The sequence below is a fragment of the Macrotis lagotis genome, chromosome 4 (assembly GCF_037893015.1).
Source record: "Macrotis lagotis isolate mMagLag1 chromosome 4, bilby.v1.9.chrom.fasta, whole genome shotgun sequence".
Taxonomy (NCBI): domain Eukaryota; kingdom Metazoa; phylum Chordata; class Mammalia; order Peramelemorphia; family Peramelidae; genus Macrotis; species Macrotis lagotis.
This window is the reverse complement of record NC_133661.1, coordinates 271,280,263-271,305,114: the sequence shown is the minus strand read 5'-3', so window position 1 is coordinate 271,305,114 and position 24,852 is coordinate 271,280,263. Positions and strand designations below refer to the sequence as shown.

Below are 24,852 nucleotides of genomic sequence, written 5' to 3'. Positions count from 1 at the left end.
TCCCTCCTGCTACCTCTCCTCCTTCCCAGTTTGTTATATTGATCCTGAAAACAAACAGGTTTCCTTGTAATCTGGTCACAGATACCACTGTCAACCTGTACTATTCAATCTCTCCTTGCTTTGATAAAAAAAAAAAAGGTAAGAAAGATAATTAACTCAACTGGATGAGAATGGGAATCAGAAAAGCTTTGACATGCCAGGGGATTGAACTGAATTTTAAGAAGTTTTATAGGAATAAATGTAGTCTTAATGCTTGGCTTCAAAAAAATCAACTCTCATGTAAAGGATGGGGGTGGTATTATTAAATGAAACTTTAGGAAAGATCTAGGGATTTTTAAGGATTGCAATATAATTCAATTTTTGGTTGGTTTGGGGTTTTTTTTTGTGAAGCAGTGGATTGAGGGACAAGGGGATTGTGTGACTTAAGGTCATACAACTAGTAAATATTAAGTGTTTGGTCATATTTGAGTTCAGTTCTTCCTGAATCCAGGACTGGTGCTCTATTCACCATGACACCTAATTACCCTACTAGCCCAATCTTTTAATAGACCATGTTATGATTTTTGCAACCAAAAAGGCTAATGAAATCTGAAATCCTGAATGAATGAATGAATGAATGAATGAATGAATAAAAAAAGCTATTTATTAAGTACTTTATATGTGTCAGAGACTATGCTTAACACTGAGTATACAAATACAAAGTGTGTGACAATCCTGGTCCTCGTGAAGGTAGAGGAAAATAAAACTTGTATAGGTGTGATGTCCAGGGAAGGGAAAGGATAGTGAGAGGATTTCAAGGCAGTCAACTGCTCTACTCTTTCCAGAAGCAATGGTACTTTTGGTTTGATCACTATGCCCAGAGCAAAAGATAAAAAGGTTGGAGATGGGCATGGGACAGGCAGGTAGAATGTAAATGGAATGTGAAACTGATGTAATATCTGCAAAATGATTGATTGGGTCAAGTTCTGGATGCCACAATTTAAGAGGAATGTAGAAGTCAACCAGGATGGTTAAGGGCTGTCTCTTTTCTTGATTTTCCCAGTTATAAGTGCCTACTCTCAAATTACCTCGTATTTATTTTGCATGTATCCTGTATTTGTTTATCTGTGAACATGTTGTATTTATTTAATAGACTAATAATAGCTAGCATTTATATTGGATTTTAAGGTTTTGCAAAGGTTTGATGGGAGTTTGAGAAAGTCACTTATTAAGCGCTTACTATTTGACAGGCACTGTGCTTAGTATTTCAAAAGTATCATCTCATTTGATCTTTACAACATGAGAGGTAGGTGCTATTATTATTCTCATTTTACGATTGAAGACTTTGAGGTGAATAAAAGTTAAGTTGTCTGGGGTCACACAGCTAATACGTGTCTGATGTAGAATTTGAACTTAGTCTTCCTGCCTTTAAGTCCTTATTGAGCTCCTTGATGAAAGATACTGTTTCTGGTTTTGTTTTGTTTTGTTTTGTTTTTTTAATTCTATCTTTAGGATGCCATGCAATGCTTGGGCAGAGTAGGAGTTTAATAAATGCATATTGATTGATGATGGAGAGAAAAGAAGAGGAGGAGGGCTTGGGAGGAGAGTTTCTTCTGTTTTAGAAGAGCCTTTGAAACTTTCATAATATTAACCAAAAGGTGTCATCTTCTTTGCTTCCTGGTTGCATCTCTCTGAGTCCATTGCTCAGGCTTCAATGAACGAAGAGAAAAAGACAAACAAAAAGTATCAGAAATGGAATGAATGCTAAGCCTGTATTACTTTGAGCAAGTCATTTCATTTCTATGAATCTCAATTTCCTCATCTGTAAAATGGAATACTAATTTTTCTGCCACATGATTCACATTCTTTACCCAGACATTTCCCCCCGCCCAGGATTCTTATCCTAACTGTTCACAGTTCATTTCTTCTATAAACTTGTATAGGTTGTCCTTTCTTAGTTTCAAGCTAGCCACTAGAAAGCTAGCTGGGGCAATAGGCCTAGAGTCAGGAAGACCTGAGTTCAAATCCAACCTCAGACACTTACTAGCTGGATGATCCTGAGCAAGTCACTTAACCTCTTTACTCTGCTTGCTTCAGTTTCCTTAACTGTAAAATGGAAATATTAATAGCACCTGACTCCCAGGGCTGTTGTATGGTTCAAATGAGATAATATTTGTAAAGCACTCAGTACAGATCCTGTCACATAAGGACTTAATAAATGTCTCTCTCAAACCTCTTCTCCCCTCCCCATCATTCACCTCATCAAAGTCATTGTAGAGAATGAGTCATAAAAACAGTTGCAAAGAACTCTGTTAATGATATATGAGGAACACTAAAGAAAAGCAAAATTTTCATAATGAATGCTCATAAGTTAACAAATATTTATTAAGTGCCCATTAAAGGCAAGTCCTGGTACTAGGATACAAAGATTATATATACTACTGAATAAGTAGAATGTTCGTATTCTGTATTTGTAAGGCTTCTAATTAAACTGTGGGTGTCCAATCTACAGTTAGTGACCTGAGGGCTCTATGTCATAGAAGACCCTAGAATACTTATGCATGGCACAATCTGGGCACCCAATAGATATTGGCTTGCCAGGGTTCATTTTTATCTTGTCTTTTACCTAAATGACCAGTCTTGAGTGGTGAGCCAAGTCCCAGATGGCCAAAGGGAAACTCATACAGGGTATCAGGGTATGCAGCACAAGCTGAAAGACATCCTATCCCTGACTAACCTTTTAATCCTTTACTATGGATTCCTTATTCCTGAAGCTAGAAAAGCAATCAAACTCTTCTATCCATCCCTTGCTTCTCTTCTCCACTCTAAAACCTTCAGTGGACTTCAAATAGATAGAATAGATTCTTGTTGGTTAATCATTGGCAAATCATTTAATTTTCCTAACTGAAATTTCTTTATTCATAAAAAGGGCAAACTGATTCCACTTCTTTCACAGTGCTGTATTGAAAATTAAGAAACATAATAAATATTACATCTGAGCCTCAGTTTCTTCATCTGTAAAATGGGAATAATTTGAGGAGCTGTCCTCACAACACTGTGGAGAGGAAACCATTGTAACCCTTAAAAGACAAATATAAATATGAGTTATTGTTTTAAAAGTATAAAATGTTTTAGAGGTAAAAGTTATTCTTTTATAAATCTGTTGTCTTAAACAACAATAATATTTACATTTCCCCCTAAATCATTTATCTACTTCATTAATTCAACATATTGATATATCAAATGAATTTGTGATTCTATACAAATCCCAATCCATCTAAATCTCATTATCATCCTTCTCCTATAAACCCTCTATACAGGATCTACTCAATTGCCTAGAGACCTCCCACTAAGTCTTTCAACATCAAGTGTATTTCAGGAGAGAGCTTGACCTATGTACCTGTTAGCCCTCCATCTCAGTAAATAACTTTTTTTATCATACATCTTAATTGTACTTTTATTTCATATCTTTTGTGTAAGTCAATGGCAATAGATTACAGTCTATTTATAGTCACCATAGACTTCTTTGGGTCATTTGCTAATTTGATTCTTTGGAAACTGTGATGTCCATGATTCATGAGTATACAGGGTCATTGGCTAAAAATGTTAGTGCTGCTTTGTCAAAAATTTTTCCAACTTTCAAAACATTTCCATGTATCTCTCCCAAAGAAAGTCCATGTTGAAACATCTTTCCCCAAAAAATTATGGCACAAATTTTCCCCTTTACATAGGTTGAAACAACAGGACAACATTCTCCCATCATTTGAAATCATGTCTCCTTCAAATTATGTGCTTGGGACTGCCCTTTTCCCCATCCTTCAGTTTGGGTGGAAACAAGATTTTATATATATATATATATATATATATATATATATATATATATATATATATATGAAAATGAATTATTATTAACTCTGTAAATCTTGTTCTTTTTAAAACTTGAAATCTAGGACTACAATGCCTTATTTCAAGCTACCTATAGAACCTAGCATTGTACTTTGAAATTTGTAGACACGTAATACCCATTTGTTGAACAAAATAGATATTGGCTCACAGGGTTCATTTTTATCTTGGAAATAACATTGTCAAACACTCCATAAAATAAAAAGTGACAAACACTAAGTAATAGTTTCTGTGAGATGAACCTGCAGATTTAAATCTCTGTAGTTGAGGGATGCAATGATTAAGGAAACAAGGAAGTTCAAGCTCTGTACAATAGTTTGGAAGATATATGGGTATGCAAATTGCCTTAGCACAAGGAAAATTTTGAGATTATTTCATTTTATGATGTCAGTGATTACTGTTTATGCTACTTCTGACAGCAGACTGACTGAACATTTGACCTTGACCAGAGTAGTCAGCTGGTTTCCCTGCTTTTTCTTAGTTTTCTGTCAGTTAATTGTTGACTTTTTCATTGTTTTCTTTTGTCATGTTTTTAATCTTATGTTTTAAACGAATAGTTCTTATTCTAAGAAAACATACAAAAGTTGTACCTTTTAAGGATCATTCTTCAGTGACTCTTAGAGATAAAATAGTGATTATTGGTGAGAGAAGGTATACCATTTCAAGAATCATTCAAGTCCACAATGAAATAAAGTTAGTTAAATCAAAGCACACTATGACCAAAAATAAGAACCAATAAGAGTCATCAAACAAAAGAGAATAAGGAATTTTCAGAAAAACAGAAAATACTTCTAGAGAGATTTGGATGGCAGGAAGAGTTGTTATTGTGTTTTAAACAACTTATAAGTGTCTTGAAGTTTGAAGAACATTGTGAAGACTAATAAATAAATTTGTTGAGACTTAAATGGAAAACATTTAAGGCTCTGAAGACTATTATCAGATGTCCAAGTGAGCCTGTAAAATCCAGAGATCTTCGTAAGACTGAAAACATCTATTCTCTACCTCCAAAATACTTAAAATATTTTTTACTTCCTTCAAGAATTGTCTCAATTGAGGGAATGATGAACTCTGATAATATAGTTATATACTGAGAAATAGAATTGCTCTGGATTTAAGTTCCCAAATGGAAATGGAATACTGCTATATAATCTTATTCTAGGCCACACATCGAGAAAAATTTAAAAATATATCCAAGAGATCAAGATAAATATGCTTCAGAAACTTCCAAATTACCCAGATTTAAAGTCTGAAGAAAATTTATGGACTATATATAATCAAAGTTATAATCTAAGGTAACTTCGTGGATAGAGTATTAGACCATTTGGTAGTTCGGAAGACTTTAGCTCAAATTCCACACTTACTATCTGAGTCAGCCTATGTGTCATTTAACTGCTATTTTCATGAGTTTCCTTATCTGTAAAATGGGGATAATAATAGCATCTACTTCTCAGGGTTGTTGTGAAGATAAAATGAGGTATTTGTGAAGCACTTTGCACATCTATCATCTATCTAGGGAGACTAAATTCTACAGAATCTAGAAATTCTATTATTATAATTAGACATTGATTCATATTTATATATTTAGTAGATCTATAGTAGACATAGCCTAGACAGATATTTGAAAACTTAATGAGATTTTATATATACATATACATATATATATATATATATATATATGTAAAATGCTAGTTCGTACTAAGGAAATGTTTGGAAAAATGGAATGCTTGTCCAAAGCGCACTTAATATTCAATGTGATAAAAACATGTTTTCATGATGAATTAAAAACGCGTCAAAATCTCGTGAGTCCACGACTGCATCTCAGGGTTTTTTTTAAAAGGTGCAAATAAGCGTGCAATACATGTCAGTCGATTTAACTACTTGACTCAGCTGCGGCTGCCTCGGCAAGCCCGGGCTGCAGGGAAGCTCCGGGCCCCCGCGGGCCCCCCCTCCTGACAGCGGGTACGCCTTGCGGCGGCGCGTGCGCACAGGGCTGCGGAGGCGGAGCCGGAGCCGGAGTCTCGCGCTGGTTGGCCGCCGGAGCCCGCACGCCGTGCGGTTGTTACGTCCCTTCGGGCGCCCCGCCCCCTCGGCCTTCCTTCTCCGGCCTCACCTCCCCTCCCCCGCCCCGGCCGCCGGCCCCGCCCCCCGGCGTTCCTCGCGGAGGGCTCTTCCCCGCCCCCCAGGCCAGCTCAGCTGGGGCGGTGACGCGGCCGCCTTCGCCGCCTTCCGTCCCCCCGGCCCTGTGACTGGCTCCCCTCCCCCGCCCCCGGCGCTGCCGCCCCTCCCCCCTCCCGCAGCTCCTGCCAGCGCGCGGCGGACGGACAAGGGCACGCGGGGCCTGGCGGCTGAGGCTCGTCTGCGGGGCCTGGCGGCTGAGGCTCGTCTGCGGGGCCCGCGGCGGCGGCGACGGGCGGGCTGGCGGGCTGCCTGCCTGGGCCAGCAGACGTCCGGCCGGAGGGCGCCGCGCCTGCTCTTTGCCCGGCTGCTCCAGGGTGAGTTGTCACTCCCGGGAAGGGAAACCCGAGCTGACGGGGACCCGGGGGAGGGGGCTTTGTGTCCCTTGAGTGCCCGGAGCGGCCGGAGGCGGCGGCCCCCGGGGGCCCGGTGCGTGCTCCCCCCGGAGGAGGAGGAGGCAGGTGGGTGGCAGACCTTGGCTCTCGCCTCGCCCGCAGTCTCTCAGCTGTCACTGCTGGCACGGGGGGACGAGGAAGTCCTGGGAGCTGCCCGGCGGGGGCTGCGAGAGTGACAAGCGGGTGAGGCTCCGGCAGCCGCGCAGCGCCGGAGGGGGCCGCGCACGCCACCCAGGGCTGGGCAGGCCGAAGCCGGGAGCGGGGCAGAGGCGGCGGTGCAGCCAGCTCCCCGGACACCGGCAAAGGCACAACAAAAGGCAGCGCCAGCCCCGGACCCGCAGCCGGGCCGGGCCCCCAGCAGACGCGGAAAACGCAAGCTGCTTCTTGCCTCCCACGGAAGCGGAGCTTGGAGGAGCCTTTTCTTCTCTTTCCTCCCCATTCCCCCCACCCCAGCTGCTGACTTGATTAAGTCGTTCTAGATCCTGCTTCAGCGTTAGTCTATCATCGTTGCGAGCAGTTTGATTTAATTGTACAGAGGATTTCCTGAGGAAACCTTGTAATGGTAGGAGGAAACTGTCAATGTCTCACTTAGGTTTCAGTCTCGAAAACTTTTTTATTATCTTTGTAAGAGGCTTGATGAAACCACTTCCTGTTTTTTGAGACTCTCAGGAGGAAAAAAAAGGCAACCTTGGTTTTTAGCAATTCTAGATATGAGTGGGTACAGTTGAGCTACCCTTCCCTGAGTAAACTGAACTGGGTAGAGTCTGAAACTGAGGGGGGAAACCCTATAACCTCATGAATAGACTAATGCAGTGGAAATATGTTGCGGAATTAGAAGTCAAGAACAAGGTTAATAGAAAGTGCAAGTATTTCAGGGAAGCCACTTTGAAGTCCCTTTTGGAAAAGTTAGTAAGTTGTTTTTCCTCAGTACAATCTCCCTACAGCTGAACTTAAGAAGGAGCTTAAAGACCCTTGGTTTACTACTGAGGGGGAAGTATATTTCTACATTTAATAATTGTTGTTCTGTTTTCCTTTCACTTGTTGGACTAAAAATTGCCTACCCAGTTTCCCAAAAGATCTTAAAATGCACCAAGACTTTTAGGACACTCTATATGTACATTGTTTTTTTTGTTTTTTGTTTTGCTAGGCAAACAGGGTTAAGTGGCTTGCCCAAGGCCACACAGCTAGGTAATTATAATAAAGTGTCTGAGACCAGATTTGAACCCAGGTACTCCTGACTCTAGGGCCAGTGCTCTATCAACTGCGCCACCTAGCTGCCCCCTCTATATGTGTGTTGGTAATGCCTCTATCTAAAGCATAGATTCACGCCTACCTATTGCATGGAAATTCCATTCCCAGATTTTCAGGCTACAGTCTAAGTTGAGAAAAATTTCTAAGGGAAGTTTTGGATCTCTGAACTGGAGAATTATTTTTATCTCTCAAGTAAAGAAGAGGCTTTAGGCTAACATGAGGTTTTTCCAGATTTCCCTCTTCCTCCCATGTAGCTGCTTGTTCCTTTTTTTTGCATCACCTTGCATGTCTTTAGTGTATTTCTATATGTACATTTTGTATTTAGTTTCCTTGATGCAATGTAAGCTGCTTGATGGTGGAGTACTTATTTCACTTCCATCTTTGTATCTCCCAGTGTTCAATCTACTAAGTGCTTGAGAAATGTTTGAGAGATTGTGGTTCTGTTTTTTTTTTGCAAGGCAAATGGGGTTAAGTGATTTGCCCAAGGCCACGCAGCTAGGTAATTATTAAGTGTCTGAGGTCAGATTTGAACTCAGGTACTCCTGACTCCAGGGCCAGTGCTCTATCAACTGTGCCACCTAGCCAACCCCAATGGTTCTATTTTCAAACTCAGTTTTCTTAAGGGTAAAATTTCCCTATTTCTCCCATTGTAGCTTTTTAGTAGCTCTTCTGATTACAGTTGTCATTCATTGGCTCTTTTATTTGCACACCTTTCTTCCAAGATTTAGATCTGTGCACCAGTTTATCTGAATTACTTTCCACTGCTATATCAGTGAAAAATGTTAGGTACACTGATGGGGCATCTTTTGCTTCCTGTAACTGTAAAAATCTTGGAAATGACTCATAAAACAAATAACTTCATTTTTTAAAATGCATCCAGGTTGTAAGTTTTTTGTAGGGGGACCAAATCATTCAGAAGAGCAGACCTCTCTGCCCTCCCATACTTTCAATTCCTACAAGAAAACCACTATCATCTGGGCTTTACAGCAGAGGCCGTGGCTTCTTGGTGCCATGTTTGGGGAGGTTTTTTTAGGGGTTTTTTTTTTTCATGAAGGGAGTTGATGAGTAGTGAGAAAGAACAGTAAGTAATGAGAGACAGTTCACACTGAGCAGGAAAGTTGGGTTAGAATAATGTAGAAATAAAGTCTGATACCTCCTTAGTTTCTTCTTCCTGTTTGCTGGTGGGTTTCTTAGGTCATAGTACATCTCTCTGGCAGAGATAACCTCCCCTGTTATAGCAGTTTTTAGAGCTTCTTGTGATATACAGCTCTTTTTCTAGAGTTCAAAGTGATATTTTTAGGAAAGAATTTAATTCAGGGCGTCATAAGAGTAAGGGATAATTTTTTCTGATTCTAGGCACTAATTGTTCTGTCATTCAAATTCACCTTCCCTTCAAGAAAAAAAAAGCAACACTTTCTAGCTGCTTCTGTTTAACTGCTTCTTCCACCTACTTCCCAGGGCTTTAAGGCCATTCCATCATTCTGCAGATCACATCTTCTGACAACACTCAGAACATTCTTTTCTTCAAAAACTGTTTGCACATAAGCTTCCTCATTCTAGTGTCAAAATTAGAAAAGCAGAGAGGCAGTCTCCAAGGCAAAACTACTTGGAGCAGTGAAGAAGGGCCGAGATTGGTTTGCTTCCTCTCCAGTTCTGCCACAAGTGCCAGAATCCACTGAATATCTACAGACTGGATAGTCATACCTCACTTGTAGCCTTAAATATCAGTAATTCACTAGTATCCATTGTTGCTTAATTTTAATGTGGAACCATTTTCCTTGACTTATTTGCATGTGGTTTCTTTTGAGGTTCTCATTAGCCCCAGACTTGCAATTAGATTTTGAGATTATTATTATTATTATAGAGAGGAAATATTTTTATTAATAGTAGTGATATTTTTATTGGATGTATCTTTCCTCCTAGTATAGCTATAATTTTAATAGTTTATAATAGAAAATATATAGTATAATATAAACAGAGAGGCAGCTTAGAAAAAGATATAGTGCCTCAGAGTCCGGAGGATGGTGTTGGGAGGACGAGCATACCTACTTGATGACCTGGGGCAAACCATTTAATCTTTCAGTGCCCCAAGGCAATTCTCTAAGACTTTAAATTCTGGAAATGTTTCTGATCTAAATTGGTAGACAGTTTCCATACTGAGAGTTTCCTATACTTATGTCATCACAGGTTTGGACTCACTTGGGAAAAAAAATATCCTTAGGAAGAAGGTAATTAGAAAGGTGAAAGGTAGGGGAAGAAAAGAAATTTCTTTTTTGTTTTGAAAGACCTTGCCAACATCAGTGTGATAATCTTTACATTTTAGTGCTAGATATAGGAATAAATGCTAATTCATTGTGAAGATGTAAACAAATGCATACATAATACTGAGAAGTCTCTTATTTCCTCAGGCATCCCATGTTTATTCTATGGGGTGCTGGCCAGTTAGTTCACTCCACCCCAATGTAGCAGTGATTCTGGGGATGTTTGTAACATGTCATTTGTTGTGCTGCATTGGGATTGTGGAAAACTGTGGCTAGTGACCCACCAGTTTATTTCATATAAATCCTAAAGCTTTTGCTCCCAGAAACCAAGGCTCCCATTACAGCAACTCTGGCCCTGGTTCAAAAACTCCATAGTTTTAATCTGAAAAAACTTGAGAAATCAGAGAAAACCATATCACTTGAAAATTTGGAGTTTTAAGAAGCTTGCTACCAGCACATATTTTCATCGTAATTTTCTTTTATTTTTCCTTCCTACTGTATGTTGAAGAATGCAAATGTCTTGTCAGCCTTCTCTTCCAAAGCCATAGGAGTTTATAGTCTCCTTAGTACTCCTTGAGAGAGGGTGAGAGGTGTCTTAAAATCAGTAGCTCTCTCATTTAGAACTAGTCTTTTCTATACTTGCATCTCTGTAATAAATGGTATATTGGGCACAAGGCTGCAGAAGAGCAGAGAGAGAGGTTTATTTTATCTTCAAGAAAGTACTGTAAATATAGCTAGAATTAAAATAGATTTCTCAGATCTGAGATTTGGAGGCTACCTATTATATACTGTTTCATTTTATCCTGGTTCTCTCATCCTTCAAATAAGATAAACACTAGCTTGAAAGTATCTGACAGTAGCCAGCCAAGGACATATTCTGCACTCAAGAAACAGGATGTTACTGAACAAAGTTTTCTCAAACAGAAACAGATGTAGTTTCTGACTGTATCCTGTGTTGTTAGATATGAAAATCTGCAACAGTAGAACCTTAGACTTTCCTCTCATTCTGTATTTTTGGGCAGGAGTTTGTTATTTGATGTGTGAGGTGGGAATTAACCTGCAACTTGTGAGGGAACCAATAGATTCTCAATATTTTTGCAATCAGCAAAAATGCTTATTGGCAATTCCTGTGATAAAAGAGGATCTGCTGTGGCACAAAAATAAGTCCGAACTTTTTTCCCTGTCCTCTAGCTCAAGAGAATTGGACATAAAAAAAACCTCAGATCAAAAAGATGAACTGAGCTTATTATTGCCATCCTTTTTTTCAGTGAAGGGACTTTCTATTCTTGGCAAGCTAGGGTCTTTCCCAAACCAGCTATCCCAGTGACTGGCTTTCCTTCAGCAGAGGAGTACAAGGTCTGAATATGGGAGTGTCCCTTTTGTTTGTTAACTCTCTCTAGTGAAATTTTCTTTGATTTAGAGTAGGAATTTTTTTTTTAGATTTTTCAAAGCATTGGGGTTAAGTGGCTTGCCCAAGGCCACAGGGCTAAGTAATTATCAAGTGTCTGAGGTCGGATTAGAACTCAGGTACTCCTGACTCCGAGGCCAGTGCCGCCCCTAGAGTAGAATTTTTACATTGGTCAAGCTCAGTAAATGAAACTGAATAGGAATACTATAAGGGACTGCTTATATTACTTTTCCCTTTTGGATTGGGTTGTTCCCATTTGATCTCAGTGAAGTCAGTTGGTAAAAGTTTTCATTCACTTGAAAAATCTAGGGCAGCTAGGTGGTGCAGTGGGTAGAGCACCAGCCCTGAGTTCAAATCCAGCCTCAAACACTTAATAATTACCTAGCAATATGACCTTGGGCAAGTCACTTAACCCCACTGCCTTGCAAAAGAAAAGAAAAATCTAACAAGGTGACTTTGCTAATTTTATATATGAAAATATGAAAGTTGAGCCTGACATACCAAAAGATTAAAAAGATACATTTGTAAAATACATCTAAACTTTTGCTGTGTTAAGTAGTATTTATTAGGCTACGGATTTAGGAAATTGAGATGTAGTAGAACAAATCAGGGAACCTGAATTCAAATTCCAGCTGGGGCCCTTAGTAACTACAAAGTTATGGCCATAGGTAAGATTCTGAATCTTGATGAACCTCAGTTTCTTATCTGTAAAATGAGAATAGTAATATTTATACTACTGACTTCACAGAATTGCTCTATGAAGAGAATTTTGTAAACTTTTAAAGTACAATAGATGTAAGCAGGATAATGATGAATGTGAAGTAACTGCTAAGTATTTTTTTTAACAGAACCTTCTATCAGGTTGGTTGAAGGAAAACCATGTTCGGATGTAAAAATAACACTGAACTTCCTCATGAATAGCAAAAAGTTTCTACATCTGTAGAAATATGTAGTGAAATGTGGTATACAAATAGCCCTTAGGGTAGAGGTTAAAATTCTGATCAAAGGTGAGAACAATTAGACTTAGAATATTGGAAGGGACTTTAGATATCATTAAATGTCAACTCCTATTATTATCTGTATTTAAGCCTACTTTTTTCTTTTAGAAGTGAGGAAAGTGAATTGGTGAAAGGTGGAATGAGTTTCCCAATTCAACTCCCATATCCAGTTGATAGCCGATGAAGAACCCAGATTTGTCTCTTTACTCCTAATCTAGTTGCTTACTACTCTCACATATATCTTGTCATTAGTATACCTAAGGATGAACACTTTCCCCAGGTTTTTAATTAAATATGTAACACAAAAATGCAAATATGAATATTGATACATTGTCATTTGTAAAAAAATTTAACATGAGCTAAATTAATTTTAATTTAATTTAAAATTAATTTAATTAATCTAGTTAATGGTAAATTTACCATGTTCAGAAGGGTAAATTAAACTTTGAAGACTTTTGAAGAATTTTCCTTCCAAAAATTCAGAGGCTATGTTTTGTGCTTAGTTACATTAGAATGCTCTGCTACCAGATGAACCACAAAATGAGGGATTAAGTTAGAACTCCATCAGCTTTGAGTTGGAAAGGTTAATTTCCACCATTGGAAGTCCTTAGAAAAGTGACTGTGATTAACACATGCCACATGTTACGTGTGGAACCTACTTAAATCCTAGTTTCAAAGGTTATCTTGGTGATGCAACAGAAGTTTTCCTTTGATGATTCTATCCTTAAGAGCAGAAGGTCTAAATCCAAGTCCTCATTGCCACTAACTTGATTATGACTTTGAGTGAATTTATAAACTTTTCTGGGCCTCATTTTCTTCAAGTGTAAAATAAAGACTAGGGCTTAGATGATCTTTAAAGTCCTTTCCAATTCTAACATTCTGTTATAAAATTCTGTGGCACAACACTGAGTCTCTTTCCACTTGTCATCTCCATTTACCTTTGATATAATTTGAACTCATAGCCACAGTATAACCATTGACAGCATGTAGTAATATTTTCCTTTTCTGCAGAAAAGAACAATAAAATACAGTATTTTTGCATGCTTTCATTTAGAGAGCATACCGCTTTAAGTAAATTAGATTGAGAATTGTAAATTACTTTTCATGTTCTATTACTGCAGTCAGTTCTTACAGGAAGTCTTTTCCCATTTGTGTGAAGTAGGTAGAGTTATATAAAGGCAGGGAGAGGGAGGGAGGATAATCCTTTGTTATGTTGCTTGCAGTTTCCTGTTTGATAGTTGAGAAGATCTGTGTTAGAATCATCAAATCATAGGTTTTGAGAGCTGGAAAGGACCTTTGAAAGCATGTAGTTCAATCTACTCATTTTTATGATGAGAAGAACTAGTAATTCCACCTTCAAATCTCACCAATCCCTCCAGTATGGGAACAAGGCAAAAGTCTAATCTGAAGTTTTGATTTCTTAGGTATGCCTATGGGTGTGCTGTGACTCATAGCCTAAAATTTTAAGTATTCAAAAAGATGCAATTCACTTCAATATTTGTAGATTTCTTTTTCTGCTTCCTCTTTTTTTTTGTAAATAGCATTTTTTCCAATTACATGTAAAAAGAGTGTTCAATATTAATGTTGTTTAAGATTTTGAGTTTCAAATTTTTTTCTCCTTTACTCCCATTCTCCCTCTTCAAGACAGCAAACAATCTGATAGAGGTTATACATGTTCAGTCATGTAAGTTTATATTTCCACATTAGTCATGTTGTGAAAGAAGAAACAGAACAAAAGGGAAAAGGCCTCAGAAAAAACAAAAAAAAAAGTGAAAATAGTATGCTTCAGTCTGCATTCAGGCTCCATAAGTCTTTCTCTGGATTTAGATCTTGAATTTAATCTTTTTATCCCCTTTAATGAAAGAAAGCATTATATAGTGATTAGAGAGCCATACTTGGAGACTGAAAAACCTATTTCCAAGTCCTGGGTTTCAGTCTTACTTAGGACACATAAGCTGTGCCCATTAATAAATCATTTAATCCCTCAAGGTTTCAGATAACTCTCTAAAACTGTAAATTAAATAAGAGTTATAGATAGTGACTTTTAAAGTCCTTCATAAAATGCTTTCTCCTACCTTTTCCAGTCTTCTCATATTTTACTCACCCCCACATACTCTATGATCCATTGACACTGGCTTTGTCTTTTCCTGACTATCCCCTCATGCTTGGAATCTCTCTTTCTTCATCTTCCTGGCTTCCCTAGTTTTCTTCAGATCTCAGCTCAAGTCTGCCTTCTATAAAAGAACTTTTCTGATCTCCCTCAAAGTTATCGTCTTTCTTTTGAGATTATCTCTAGTTTACCTGTATATACCTTCTATTTTTCTTTTGTTTGCATGTTTTCTCTCTATCTTCAGCCCTTAACATAGAGTCTGACTCTGAGTATATGCTTATTAAATGTTGACTTGATTGAATGTGCTTTAATAGGGGAATTTCCATGCTTGAATTTCCTACACTAAATAAATCACAGGCCCAGATACTTTTCTCATACCGTCTAACCTCAAATTCTTCTGGTGCTTATTAGAAGGGTGTATTTAGTAGTATTTGGTAGGTGCTAACAAATTTTTGTTTCAAGGTCATATACCTAATGTCAGAAGCCAAGTCTTAGGATTCCTAATCCACTAGACTACATCATGTTCATAAGAATTTTTAGTGTTGACAAGTGATTTTTCCAAAAACAGACTTTAAATCTTCTCTGGATGGTAGTAGGGAGTCCAAAGGTCAAAGTATAAAACGAGCAAGCTTGAAACCGAGATCTTCAGGAAACAGTGCTCTAAAGAATTGGTTTGTGGTTATATCTAGTAGGTTTGTGAGGTCTGCTTGTATGTGTTGCTTTCTTCCTTCTTTCCTATTCATATATGACATTTCTGAGCTGAAGTCCCTATGGATTTGTTCATATAGACTTTACTTTCATTCTTAATCTGTTGCTCAATGCTATCAGTAGACTGAAATGTTAGTCATTTTTGGAAGACTTCATAGAGGGGGGAATATTAAAATTTAGAGTAATTGATCCCTCTTATTAATTCACTTTTTTTAATAACTTCTGTAAATATGGATTCAAATTTCAAAGGCTCTGGAAAATATAGTTGCTGCTAGGAAAGTTGAGGGGGAACTTTCTGTGTATCTCTAACCAGATTCCAAATCATAATTTTCAATATCATGGGTTTATGTTTAGACATTAGATAAATTAAATGTGTTGCCCAAACTGATACAGGTAGGAAATGGCAAAGGCTGGGTTTAAATCCAAATCCTCTGACTCCACGTCTGAACTGAGAGAAGGGCATGCATTGACATGAAATAACCATATTATCTTGGGTAAATCACCATCTCTCATTGAGCTTTAGTTTTCTAATCTGTAAAGTGAAAAAGTTGAACTAGATGACTTCCAAAGTCCCTTCTTGTTCTCAATTTAGGAGGGAGGAAGGGGCAGTGGGGAAGACAAGAGAGACTGACTAATGATAATTCAACAAAAACTAACATGCCTGAGGAAGCATACATATGTTCTATTCAGGAGATGCTATTTCAGTTGGCATGTTATTGACACTTTTATAGTATTAATGAGTTACACATTATCCATTCAACTGCTTACATCATCTTTTTATAATAAGTGATTTTGCTTATCCTCCTTTTCTCACTTTACAGGCCCCTTCAAAAGTCATAGTCCTTGGGAGATTATAATCCTTTTAGACTGTGATGTCCCAAACTATTGGGAAATTCATAATCTAGGAACAAATAATCCATGAAAAGCACATATGTGTAAGAAATTGGTGTTAAATCTTCCCTCTTAAATTTCAACACTTTTTGTCACTGGTTTTGACCCCAAAAAACACATTGTATATTTTGGGAAATATGGTTATAACTTAACATTTTCTCACTTTTCCTGTGTTTTCTTCAACAGCACTGGCAAAATAGTTCTGGTTTATATGATGTTTGTTGTGGCTGTCTCAGTGAAATAATATTCTAAAAATTTAGCTGGTGGATAGCAAATAGGGAAAATATCTCTGTTATCTTTCTATGAGCAAATAGAATGAACAACTTTATCTGGAAAAAAATTAACAAAGTTTTCTGTTTTCATCCAAGCATCAAGACTTCATTCTCCAGAAAAATCATTTTATTTTTAATCCTACTCTAAAGATGAACAGATTAGTAATGTTACCTGCCCATATATGCCCTTATATAATAAATGCTTTGAAAACAGTGGTTCTGTCTGGAAATTATATTTGAAAGAATTGAATTTGAAAGAATCCCCCCTTTTTACTACCCCTACCTTCCAAGTCCCAATTTTGGGGAAAAAATGTTGATCCTATTATCTTGCTTCTGGAGTTAATATACCACTGTCTCTGTCTTCTTTCACTCTTATTCTATTATTCTATTTGGTTTTGTTGCTTATCCTTTTATGCATATAGAAATGTAATATGATGAAATTGCCGCTACTATGTATCTCTGGCTAGATTGTTACTTCCATGCTTCTATGTCCTTGTTTTCCTTCTTCAGTGTAGTTCCGATTATATAGTTGATGTTATTGTTAATTAATAAATATTGCAATATTGTAGTTTTGGTAGTATCTCTTGTTGAGAGATAAATGAGAGATGAGGTTGGATAGGCAAAGCAAAACCATATTGCATAAAATTTTGAGTTGTAGGCTGATATATTTAAACTTTATCCTCAAGACATTGGGGAGTCGGGAGATTTTTGAGCATGGAAGTAGCATGGTAAAATTTGGTTTTGCAGTGCTTAGATTAGACTAGGGAAAAGGATTGATTTCAGTTATAACATTCATAGGTGAGAATATATAGTATATTAAGATTTATATTATATATTTTATAGACATTGATTTTAAGCTGCATGTAAAAATATCTCTATTCGGAATTAATAAAGACTAAAGAGATTTCTTTCTCAGATTAGAAGACTTTAGGACTAAAATGTTATATTAATATGGAGCCTAAGAATGAAAGGAATGTTTATTTCCATAGGCATAGAACACTTATTAGCAGGTACAATTATCAGTAGTAGCAGTAACAGTATTGGCAGCAGCAGCAGTAGTAGTAGTTTGAACCTGTAATTTCATTGATGTAAGTAATTCTCTCTTTTGTTTCTTTTTTTTCCTCTGTTACATGCAAAATCAAGTTTCAACATTTACTTCTAAAACCTTGAGTTCAAAATTCTCTTCCTTCCTTCTACTCCAGTCTCCCTCATTGAGAAAGCAAGTTACTTGAAATGATTTAAAAATATGTATTTGTTTCCTCCTTTAAAGGAGGAAACAAACCTCTGTAAAGGCAAGGCCTTAGGCAACATCTTGGCCAACAACAAGCCAGGGATTAGATCCCAGTCCCAGCAAAAAAAAAAAAAAAAAAAAAAAAGGCAGCTTGGATCTTTACTACCTATATTCTATGTCTGAAGAAGAAACTAGTACACTTAATAATTACCTAGCCGTGTGGCCTTGGGCAAGCCACTTAACCCCATTTGCCTTGCAAAAAAAAAATTATATATACATTGCCAATCTAACTGTCCACCCCTGAGGGGAGGGGGCTGGGAAGGGAGAGTGGAAGGAAATTTTGTAGCTTAAAAATATACATGTGCATATGGATTGAAAAAAATTTAATAAAAATATTTTTAAATGTAGTCATGGAAAAACATTACCACAGTAGTTATGTTGTAAAAAATAAACATAATTCTCCCCCCCTTATCCCCACCATAGAGAAACCTCAAGAAAATAGAATGAAAAAAAATATGCTTCAGTCTGTATTCAGACACCATCATTTCTTTTTTTTTTTAGGTTTTTGCCTAAATTCTTGATCATTTTTTTCAATTGGGAAATGGCTTTTATTTTTATAAATTTGACTAAATTCTCTGTGTTTGAGAAATGAGATCTTTATCAGAGAAATTTATTTCAGTATTTTTTCCCACAATTACTATTGCTAATTTTAGTCTCCTCACCCCCATTTATTCTATTCTCTTCTTTTACCCTGTCCCTCCTCAAAAGTGTTTTTCATCTGACTACCCTTCCCACAGTCTTCCTTATTTCTATCACCTTTATCCCCTCCTTCTCCCATCCCTTTCCTCTAGGGTATGATAGATTTCTATATCCAATTGAATTGTATGTTATTCCCTTTCTGAGTCAATTCCAATGAGAATAAGGCTCACTTACTTTCTTCCTCTTCCACTCCACTGCCAAAGGTGTTTCTTGCCTCTATTATGTGAAATAACTTAACCCATTCTACCTCTCCTTTGCCTTTCTTCCAGTATATTCCTCTCTCACCCACTAATTCCTTTTTAATAAATCTGCAAATTCAACTCCTACCTGTGTCTTATCTATATATTCTAACTGTCCTAATAAATGAGAAAATTTATATGAATTATCAGTATCATCTTCCCAAGCACGAATACAAGCAGTAAGCAATACAACATCATTAAGTCCTTCATAATTTGCCCTTCCCTTCCCCCCCTCCTACCTGAGTCCTATATTTGAAGATCATTTTCTGTTCAACTCTAGTTGTTTTATCAGGAAAGTTTACAAATCCCCTATTTCTTTGAATGTCCATCTTTTCCCCTGAAAGAGGATGTTCAGTTTTCCTGGGTAGTTGATTCTTGGTTAAAATCCTAGCACTTTTTTCTTTAGGAATATCATATTCCAAGCTCCAAGATCCTTTAATGTAGTAGCTTAGGCTAAATTTTCTGTGATCCTGAATTTGGCTTCACGATATTTGAATTGTTTCATTCTGGTTGTTTTGGGGGGTTCTGAAATTTGACTATAATATTCCTGACAGTTTTCATTTGGACTCTCAGGAGGTGATTGATGAATTCTCTCAACTTGAATTTTACTCTCTACTTCTAGAATGTCAAGGCAGTTTTCCTTAATAATTTCTAGAAAAATGACATCTAGGCTTTTTTTTTTTTGGTCATGGCTTTCAGGTAATCCAATAATTTTTAAATTATCTCTTCTGGATCTGTTTTCCAGGTTAGTTGTTTATCCAGTGAGATATTTCACATTTTCTTCTAGTTTTTCATTCTTTTGGTTTTGTTTTATTAATAATTGTTTCTTGATTTCTTCCAAAATCATCAGCTTCCCTTGGTTCCATTCTATATTTTAAAGTAATTATTTTCTTCAGTGAATTTTTGTATCTCCATTTGGCCAATTTTACTTTTTTTAAGCATTTTTCTGTTCACTGGCCTTTTGGATCACTTTTTCCATTTGACCCAGTCTGGTTTTTTTCTTCAGTATTTTTTGTGTATCTTCTTCACCAAGCTGCTGACTCGGTTTTCATGATTTTCCTGCATTGCTCTCATTTCCCTTCTCAATTTTCCTCTGCCTTCCTTACTTGATTTTCAAAATCATCTTTGAACTCTTCCATGGCCTGAGAGACCCAGAGTGGTTCAGTGACTTACCCATGAGCTTATGGATAATACAGGTTTGAGGCAAAATTTGAACCCAGATCTTTCAAATCTAACAAATACCATCCAACAAATATTGGTTCTTATAAATGGCAAACTTTACAGTTTTTCACATTTTACAGTTCACCAACCTAGACTCAGAGATGTTAAGTACCTTGCAAAAATTTACACAGGTAGTAATGGGACTAGTAGATTCAAACTTAGATCCTCTGATTTCCAAATTTAGCATATTTTCTACTGCTGTCTCTGTCAGGAGACATATGTGAGGAGCTCCAGAAGTAGCTACCACTGCTGATTCAGTGGTTTCCAAGGCCTGCTCCTGATCTGCTGGGTTCAGGTCTGTGCTGCTGAGTCCTGGGTTGGACTAGGCTCCATCTCTTACCCCAGTGCAGCAGATTTTTCTTGCTGATTTTCTAAGTTGTTCTTGGAAATCCCTGGACTGAGTGGTCTGAAATCTGCCCACTGCCACTGACCCAGACACCTCACAATCTCTTCTAGATTACTGGAGTAGATTTGCTCCACCCCAATGTGACAGATCCTTCTCATGAATCTTCCAAGTTGTCTTGTGTTAGAAAACTGTTTCATTGAGTCACTTTCAAGGAATTTACAATCTAATTGCAGTATCATATCATATACAAGTAATTATAGGATAAATTATAATAGCTCAGTTTTAAAATTAGGCTATGATAAATAATTTAGAAAAGTATAAAATGCTGTTATTGATATCAGCAGCCATTTGACTTGGTCATATAAGGACGAGCAGAATGCCAGCATGTGAGTATGTTAGGAGCAATGGTTGTTATTTAAGTTAAGCTGATTTTTCCTTAAAAGGTATCCTCGAGCTGGCCCTGGTGTCAGGAGTACCTGGGTTCAAATCCGGTCTCAGACACTTAATAATTGCCTAGTTGTGTGGCCTTGGGCAAGCCACTTAACCCCGTTTGCCTTGCAAAAAACCTAAAAAAAAACCCCAAAAACATGGTATCCTTGAGGGGCAGCTAGGTGGTACAGTGGATAGAGTACCAGCCCTGGAGTCAGGAGTACCTGAGTTCAAATATGGCCTCAGACACTTAATAATACCTAGCCGTGTGGCCTTGGGCAAACCACTTAACCCCACTGTCTTGCAAAAAAAAAAGGGTATCCTTAATATTTAATTGGCTCAGAGTAGCTTAGTTTCCAAGTGACCTAAGTATATTAAAAGCCAACCCACAAAGAAGTTAGCCAGCATGGCCCTTGCAGAGAGATAGGGAAACTCAATTGACTTTATGTTGTATCCTTACTGATTATCCATTCAATGCTATGGCTAAGGAAATTTCCTTTGTTAACTGTTAAGTAGTTTACAAGTCTCATCTGAATATGATGCACCAAGTTAGTCTATATCAAGTCTATTCTACAGGACCAAGATTAGTATGGAATCTTTTTTTCTTTTTCAAATTTTATTTTATTCTATTCTGAACTTCATAAGCACTAAACAGAAAGACAAAAAGAGATTATATGCAAAACTACAAGAGCTGTATTATAGTTTGTTGTTTAATTTTTAAAAATCTTAATAGTATTTTTTCCACTCATGTGTAGAGATAGATTTTTTAACATTTAAAAAATATTTTTATTTGTTAAATATTTCCCAAATACATGTTTTTAATTTATTTTAAATTTTTTTAAATTAATTTATTTTTCCAATTATATGTGAAGATAGTTTTCAACATTCCTTATTGTAAAGTTTTCTCCCTCCCACCCTTCTTAAGATAGCAAATTATCTGATATAGATTATACACTTACATTTGTGTTACAGATATTTCCATATTAGTCATACTGTGAAAGAAGAATCAGAACAAAAGGGAAAAAATGATGAAAGAAGAAGCAAATTTTAAAAACTGAAAATAGTTTGATCTGCATAGTTCCTTGGTTGTGGATCACAAGCCTTAGAATTGTAATTTGATCACTGCGTTGCTGAGAAGAGCTAAGTCTATCATGGTTGATTATCATACAATGTTACTGCTACTGTGTACGGTGTTCTGGTTCTGTTCACTTCATTCAGCATCAGTTCATGTAAGTCTTTCCAGGTTTTACCTGAAATCTGCCTCTCAGCATTTCTTATAGAACAATAATATTCCATTATATTCATTTATCACAATTTGTTCAGCCTTTGGGGGGAGAAATATTTTGTCAATTATAACAGACAGGAAAAAATAAATGAATAAAAATCTTCAGGGGTTACTAGCTATACTGGAACCTCACCTTGAAAAATCCAAAAAATTTCAAAATAATAAAATATATCCTAGAAAAGCTATCCCTCTTGTGTAACAGGATCTCAAATAGTTACTACTTTTGGCCATTGTTTGATTCTGAAGAGATAAACCCCAAATGTGGTGACTGGAAGCAATGCCTCCCAGAAAAAATTTCAGCAGCCACTTCTAGAAGGCCATTTGAGACCAATGCAATAATATACAATAGTACCACACCCACTTATCCCCAAGAGACCATTGGAGCAATGCCCAGGTGAAATTGTGTGGGCACCAATCACTGGCAGATATTACCTGGCAGCAAGCAGATTAGTTAAAAACAGTGAGATTATGATGGATTTAGCACTTCTCAGCATTTCAGTGATCAAGGACAGTTATAAAAGTATTGTGATGGAAAATGCCATCCACATCCAGAGAAAAATCTATGGAGTTTGAACACAGACCAAAGCATATTATTACTTTCACTTTTTTCTTTTTTTAATTAAAGATTTTATTTTGTTTGAGTTTTATAATTTTTCCCCTAATCTTGCTTCCCACCCCCACTCCCACAGAAGACAGTTTGTCAGTCTTTACATCGTTTCCATGGTAAACATTGATCCAAATTGAGTATGATGTGAGAGAAATTATATCCTTAAGGAAGAAACATAAAGTATAAGAGATAGCAAGATCAGACAATAAGATATCAGGGTTTTTTTTTTCCTAAATTTAAGGTAATAGTCCTTGGTCTTTGTTCAAACTCCGCAGTTCTCTCTCTGGATACTGATGGAATGAGCAAGTCCATTAAAGTTGATCATTGCCCCCATGTTGCTGTTTGGATGTATGGTGTTTTTCTGGTTCTGCTCATCTCACCCAGCATCAGTTCATGCAAATCCCTCCAGGCTTCCCTGAATTCCCATCCCTCCTGGTTTCTAATAGTGTTCCATGACATATATATACCACAGTTTGCTAAGCCATTCCCCAATTGAAGGACATTTACTAGATTTCCAACTCTTTGCCACCACAAACAAGGCTGCTATGAATATTTTTGTACAAGTGATGTTTTTACCCTTTTTCATCATCTCTTCAGGGTATAGACCGAGGAGTGGTATGCTGGATCAAAGGGTATGCACATTTTTTTTTACAAATGTTTTTTATACATTAATAAAATATTCTTAAGAGTAAACAAAATACCCCGTCCCCCAAAAAAATATAGACTCACTTGAACAGTAAAGAGGAGAGAGAAAAAAAATTAAAATAAAAAATAATAGTAATAATTGTAGGTATGGCCAGGTGGCGCAGCGGACAGCACCAGCCCTGGAGCCAGGAGCACCTGAGCCCATATCCGGCCCCATACACCCAACAATCACCCCAACCCCACTGCCCTGCAAAAACCAAAAAAAAAAAAAAAAAGAAAAAGACCCAAAATAAAATAAAATAGTAATAATAATAGAGGTGGCTGGGTGGCAGACAGAGCATTGGCCCTTGAGCCAGGAGCACCAGGTCCAAATCTGGCCTCAGACACCTAAGCTGGTTTTTAGCATGCTATTTTCTTCAGCATTTTTTTGGATTTCCTTGACTAGGCCGCTGACTTCATTTTCATGTTTTTCCTGCATCTCTCTCATTTCTTTTCCCAATTTTTCTTCTAACTCCCTCATTTGATTTTCAAAGTCTTTTTTGAGCTCTGTCATAGCCTGAGCCCAATTTCGGTTTTTCTTGGAATCTTTAGATGCAGGAGCTTGTGCTTCCTCATCTTCAGACTGAGTATATTGATCCTTCTTGGGATCATAGATAATGTATTTCCCAGTGGTGTTCCTCTTTTTTTCTCTCCTTGCTCATTTTCCCAGCCTAAGCCTGTTTTTGGGGTGCTTCCTGAGCTTTTGGGACACTCCCACAAGGGTCTCAGTGTGTGAGGCTCTGTCCTCCCTCCTGGTCTGTGAATGACCATATGCACCCCCCTCTGCCACTGGGCTGAGGTGGGGGGGTACCTGCTGTTCTGTGGGGGGCCCTAGACTGTGATCAGGATCTGAATGTGGTCAGAGCCCCAGAGACCCTCATCTCAATGGACCCATGGCCTGGGGGCTCCTGCTTACCTGCTCCACCTGTTTATGTTTCCTGGATCTGGAATGCAATGGCCAAGCTGCTTGCTTTGTGCCCTGAGGGCACACAAAAGTAGCCAGCATCCATTGAGAACAACAATATATACAATTTTCCACACTTCTAGCCCTCCATTTCTGAAAAGAAGGGAGGGAGATGTACTATCTCAGCTTTTGGGGGTGCCAAATTTGGTTATTAAAAATAATGAGTGCTAATAATACTATTTAATGAACCGTCTTCCTCTTCTGAGCTATAAAAAGTGTTTCTGGGTAATCCTTTGTAAAAGAGAGGAAAGGGCAGCAACAAATGATCTTGGTGTCTAGTAGTGCTTCTGGTTAAAGGATATGAGAACCCAGCTGATTAAGCCTGAATAGAAGATTGTTTTCAAAGGCTTGAGAGATGAGGTTATTTGAAGGACAAGAATATGGGTGTTGTGAAAGGGTAAAATTAGATTTGTAGCCTTTTACATAGGATTTTTCATTCTAACAGCCTTCTAAATTTCTATTAATATCCTACCCCTAAACAAGAATGTCTTATCTCCAGAAATACTCATTGTTTTTTTCTCAAAAGTTTGAATGCTTTTTAAGCATTTTCTTGCTGCTTGTTAAAATGATTCAGCTTAGCTAGCAGGTATAGCATTCAGGTATGAGACATCTGAGCATGGACTCCTACTCTTTCCATTTCCCTACATTTATTTTTAGTGGCCATTATTCCTTTTTAAATATTCCACTATAGCCATTTTCTCTAAGAAAAGTGGAGATGGGTTAGAAATAGAGGAAT

General features: G+C 37.5%; 1 protein-coding gene across 1 annotated transcript in view; it reads left to right on the top strand.

Annotated features, from left to right (window-relative positions):
• Positions 1-6,179: 6,179 nt before the first annotated feature.
• SUSD6 (sushi domain containing 6) overlaps positions 6,180-24,852 on the top strand; it is a 92,616-nt gene continuing 73,943 nt past the window's right edge. The window contains exon 1 of the mRNA XM_074236028.1: positions 6,180-6,374. The gene's annotated coding sequence lies outside the window, so the exon portion shown is untranslated. The remainder of the gene's footprint in view (positions 6,375-24,852) is intronic.